The sequence below is a fragment of the Sus scrofa genome, chromosome 17 (assembly GCF_054392235.1).
Source record: "Sus scrofa isolate SSC_HxYL_T2T_F1_AM1 chromosome 17, Sscrofa_HxYL_maternal_Yorkshire_Landrace_v2.0, whole genome shotgun sequence".
In the NCBI taxonomy this organism is placed as follows: domain Eukaryota; kingdom Metazoa; phylum Chordata; class Mammalia; order Artiodactyla; family Suidae; genus Sus; species Sus scrofa.
This window is the reverse complement of record NC_139399.1, coordinates 54961860-54967859: the sequence shown is the minus strand read 5'-3', so window position 1 is coordinate 54967859 and position 6000 is coordinate 54961860.

Here is a 6000-nt window from a genome sequence, read left to right as displayed (position 1 = left end):
CAAGAAATAAATCTATTTGAGGAAAAATAACAAAACAGTAATATTTGTGGCTTATGACTATTGCACAAATCAAGAAGGCTTTATACTCTCTTCTCCAAACTCTCCATTATTGCCTCTCTGACCGCATGTTGTACCACCTTCCAGAACCTTCATTCATCCACACCAGTCACACTGGCCTCATTGCCTTTCCCACAACACATAAGGCACATGCCCACCTTAGGGCTTTTTCACTCACTGTTTCCTTTGCCTGTAACACTTTTTCCAGTTATTTGCATGAATCACCTTCTCAAGTCTTTCCTCAAATGTCACCTTCTCATAATACTTTCCCTGGCCATCCTGCATAACATTATAAATCCTTCTCCAGACACTCCCAAGACTCCTTCTCTACTTTATTTGCTTTTTTTTCCCAACATCACTTAATACCATCTAAACACTACCAGATTTTTGTTTTTTCTTTCTTGGCTGCCCTGAGGCATATGGAGTTCCAGGGCCAGGGATCAGATTCCAGCCTACCCCACAGGTGCAGCAACTTGGATCCTTAACCCACTGTGGCAGGCCGGGGATCGAACCTGTGTCCCAGTGCTCTAGAAAAACCTCCAATCCTGTTGTGCCACAGTGGGAGCTCCACACTATCACAGTTTTTAGCTTTTCTCTTCATTGTCCGTTTCTCCCCACTAGAATATCATCTTCATGACAACAGATATTTTTTTGTTTGAGCATTGTTTTTTGTTTGTTTTAGGGCCACACCTATGGCATATGGAAGTTCCCAGGCTAGGGTCCAAATCAGAGCTGTAGCCACTGGCCTACGCTTCAGCCACAGCAACTTGGGATCTGAGCTGTATCTTCAAACGATGCCACAGCTTGTGGCAACACTGGATCCTTAATCCACTGAGTGAGGCCAGGGATCAAACCCACATCCTCACAGAGAAAAACATCAGTTTCTAAACCTGCGGAGCCACAGTGGAAACTCCTCTCAGTAAGTATTTACTATCTAAGGGTTCTGGGATATGCGAGGGAGTTGGCCTGATTTGGGGGTACAAGGCTGGGGATAGCTACTCTTACCTTCCTCCTCTCTCCCACGTTTCTCTCCCGGTCCAGGACCTGAACCCACATTCCTCCCTCCTTCCTGCCCCTTTCTTCCCTGAATCAGAAACAAGGATGCCTGACATTAAAATCTACATTTAGAGGTTGCTCTGAGAAGCTCCAGTTGTGTCTGGGTTTACTTGGTTTTAAGAAACAAGACAAGATGTTTTGAAGGGATGCAGGGGAATGTCAAAGAATCGTTGGCAGATGCATGTATCCACTGGGATGCTTTCTGGTGACCAAAAACAAAATCAAAAAGCCCAAAGTGATATGTATTAAACAGTAATGAAATGTACATGCTAACAATTACACTAAGCCGCTAAGTAGGGCAGTTCCAAGGTTGGTTAATTCAGTGGCTCGATGACGTCATTAAGGATCTGGGTTCTTTCTTTCACCTGCTCTGCCATCCAGTTTTTCAGGTTTGTCCTAATTTAGCTGCTTCTCTCCTTGCAGTTAGTATACATTCAGCAATGGGAAAGATAATGTTTCTGTCTAATATGTCTATTTTTGAAGAGCAAGGGATGCTTTCCAAGGAGCTACTTGCCCCTAAAGTTTTACTCATCTCACACTGGCCAGAACTGAGTCATACACGTAAACCAAACACTGGCGGGAGGAAGGGCTGTGTAGTGGAGGATGAATTACCCAGATAAACAGGACGATGAAGGGGCAGGACGATGGATTTGGGGAGCAACCCAACATGTATGTTTCAGATGATCTCACGACTGAGGAATCAGGTACCAAGGTTGGCCCCTTCCTATTTCCACAGCTTGATTTTCTCTGTTCACTCTCCTGTTTCTTTGGGAATTCTGGCTTTCCTCACCCCACACGGCCCATGGCCCATGGCCCAGACAAGGCTTCTTTGGCCCCAACTTAATTTCTCCTCCCAATTCAAGTTCAAGACCCAGTAGTGAATGTATTAGCCAAGAGAGGCTAATGGCTGTACAAAGAAGTCTAAAATCTCAGTGCCTTCAGATGATAACATTTTATCTTTTTTTTTTTTTTTTTTTTTTTTATGGCCTCGCCTGCGGAATATGGAACTTCTTGGGCTAGGGGTCAAATCGGAGCTTCAGCTGAGGCTTATGCCACAGTCACAGCCACAGTGGATCTAAGCCGCCTCTGCGATCTATGGCGCAGCTTGTGGCAACACTAGATCCTTAACCCAGTGAGCAAGGCCAGGAATCAAACCCGCATCCTCATAGACACCATGTTGGGTTCTTAACCCACTGAGCCACAACAGGAACTCCTAAATTTTTATTTCTTGCTTCTATCACAATCCAATTTGTGTGTGTGTACACACGCAGGCACTCTGCTCTAGGTAGTCATTCAGTCACCCAGTTAACTCCTGTGTTTTTGGCTCTGTCCTCCTCTAAGTTTGTGGAGCCCTCTCAATTCAGCTGGGAGATGGGGAAGGCTCCAGGGTTTTATGGGACAGGCTTGGAGGTGACATCTCTCACTGCCTGCTACCTTCCGCTACTCAGATCTAAGCCACCTGGGCCCTTTCTCATTACAAAGGAGGCTGGGGAGTACAATCTAGCAGTGCCTATGAGAAAACGTTATAGAAATTGTATAGTTCCTCTAAATTTTTTTTTTTTTTGTCTTTTTACCTTTTCTAGGGCCGCTTCCCATGGCATGTGGAGGTTCCCAGGCTAGGGGTCTAATTGGAGCTGTAGCCACCAGCCTATGCCAGAGCCATAGCAATGTGGGATCCGAGTTTGCAACCTACACCACAGCTCACAGCAATGCCGGATCCTTAACCCATTGAGCAAGGCCAGGGATCAAACCTGCAACCTCATGGGTCCTAGTGGGATTCGTTAACCACTGCGCCACGACAGGAACTCCTAGTTTCTCTAAATTCTGAGAAGACTGTGCCACATTTAGTTACTCCGTTTTAGAAAGATTATAACTAGGAGTTCCCCTTGTGGCTCAGTGGGTTAAGAACCTGACATAGTGTAGCTGAGGATGCAGATTCGATCCCCGGCCTCACTCAGTGGGTTAAGGATCCGGCATTGCCGCAAGCTGCAGCATAGGCTGTACATGCAGCTCGGATCCAGCGTTGCCGTGGCTGTGGTGTAGGCCAGCAGCTGCAGCTCTGATTCGACTCCTAGCCTGGGAACTTCCATATGCTATGGGTGTGGTGGTAAAAAGAAAAAAAAAAAAAAGATGATAATTAAAGCCAAGTGGGAAAAATGTAGTCTTGGGAAGATCAGGGTCTGGGGGATGAGGTATTTTTTAATTCTGCCATGAAATCCTATACACTGGTGGAGGATACAACATTTTATTTAATTAATTTTTTATTTATTTATTTTTTTAGGGCCACACCCACGGCATATGGAGGTTCTTAGACTAGGGGTCTAATCAGAGCTGTAGCCACCAGCCTATGCCAAGCCACAGCAACGTGGGATCTGAGCCTCATCTGCAATCTGCACCACAGCTCACGGCAACGCCGGATCCTTAACCCACTGAGCGAGGCCAGGGATCGAACCCACAACCTCATGGCTCCTCGTTGGATTTGTTTCTGCTGCGCCATGACGGGAACTCTGAGTATCTATTTTAGAAGGGCAATTTTAGTAAATGTCCGTATGTAACAAACACATGCCCCTTGATTTGATGTTGCCACTTCTGGGAATCAATTCTGAGGAGGAATAAGTCAACAGCGCAATGAGGTATATGTGTGGATGGTCTTCACAGGGATGTTTATAATATTCTAAGTTAGACACAGTGCAACTGTCATCCAAAAAGGGTTGATTAAATTACGGGGACGTAGAGGCCTCCCTATGATGGAGCCCTGTGCTTATTTGTTGATTCATGTAATAATGGATACTTTATAAGAGGTAACAAAATCTGACCTTGTTTATTTAAAAATGCATGCGTTTTTCTGCAGGATGAGAGGTCCGGAAAGAAGTTCATCAAAATATTAGTCGTCTAAGTCCATAAACACACCTGTATAGTCCCTCATTGATGACAGAGGGGCCACAATGGGGAAAGGATGGTTTTTTCAATAAATGCTACTAGGTCAATCAGATTTCTATGTGGAAAAAAACTCTGACTTTTTATCTTGCACATTAAATGCTATACATTAAGATTTTACCTTATACATTACCTTATACATTAAAACAATTTAAGGAGTTCCCGTCGTGGCGCAGTGGTTAACGAATCCGACTAGGAACCATAAGGTTGTGGGTTCGATCCCTGCCCTTGCTCAGTGGGTTAACGATCCGGCGTTGCCGTGAACTGTGGTGTAGGTTGCAGACACGGCTCGCATCCCGTGTTGCTGTGGCTCTGGCGTAGGCCGGTGGCTACAGCTCCGATTCAACCCCTAGCCTGGGAACCTCCATATGCCGTGGGAGCGGCCCAAGAAATAGCAACAATAACAACAACAACAAAAAAGACAAAAAGACAAAAAAAAAAAAACAAACAATTTAAGATGCATCACAGAGATAAATATGAACATGAAAACCCACAAAGAGATATCACTACAAAACCAGGAGAATATGTAGGATTTAAAAAGACGAACAATACAAAGTGCTGGTGAGGATAGGCAGCAGCTGGAACTCTCACATACTGCTGATGAAAGTGTAAATTGAGAATACTTTGGAAACTCTTTAGAAGTACCCATTAAAAATCAACATGACCACACTCTGATTCAGCAATTTGACTTGTAGCTATGTATCCTAGAGAGATGGGTGCATGTATTATTTACCAAAAAATGTACAAATACTTTCATCGTAGTATTTTCTATAGTAGCTCATTTGTGATTTGTTGGTATCCAAGGGAGATTTGTTCCAGTATCCCTGCAGATACCAACTTCCATGGATGCTCAAGTCCCTTACTTACTTATTTATTTAGTCTTTTTTTAGGGCTGCACCCGTGGCATATGGAGGTTCCCAGGCTAGGGGTCGAATCAGAGTTGTAGCAGCCTGCCTACACCACAGCCACAGCAATACTAGATCCGAGCTGCGTCTGCCACCTACACCACAACTCACACCAATGCCGGATCCTTAACCCACTGAGCAAGGGCAGGGATGGAACCTTCGTCCTCATGGGTGCTGGTCAGATTTGTTTCCACTGAGCCACAGCAGGAACTCCCACAAGTCCCTTATCTGAATGCTGTAGTAAGTTGGGTCTCCAAATCTGCAGCTTCCACATGATGTAGGGATTCAATGTGTCTAACATTGATAAATTGTTAAAATATGATAAATGACTCTGTGAAGAACACAAATGATGCAGAACCTATGGATACAGAGAGCTGACTGTGGTCATAACCTGGAATCAACCAGCAAACTGTAGAGTGGATACGTAAATTGTGCTGTAGTCATATAACTGAGTACTACACAGCAATACAAGAGAATGAGTTAGAATTATGTGCAATGATGTAGAAGAATCTCATACACACATTGATGAGAAAAAGAAATTAGAAAAAAATTAAATAATATATGACCCCACTAACATGAGTGTCCAAGAACATGGGAAACGTCATAAAGAGAGGAGAGTTCATGCTATGGAGCCAATGTCACCCTGATCCCAAGTGAATGAACCCTCGCTCCCGCCATACCTCATGTACTTATTTACCCAGCAATGACCGCTACAAGGATGAAGCGAAATTACGGCCAGGAAAGCAGTTTGGAAACTGCTTCTTTTTTGAAGATGGAGAGATGGAGCCCCAAGAGGACATGAGTGCCATGGTTAAAAAAGGGCACGAGATACAACAGGGAGAGAGAGTCCACTCCCTTACTATCAAGATGGGAGGGATATTTGGAAGTGGAGGAATATTCAGCTACTTCTCAGTGGGGGCAACTGGACATAGAGGTGAAAACAGAGCTGACCCATGTAGCATAATTTACTTGGTGCCAAAATTAAACTTTCCCCGAATCTTAAGAGATTGTCACTGTATCTTGAAGGAAAAGATCACTCCTGGAA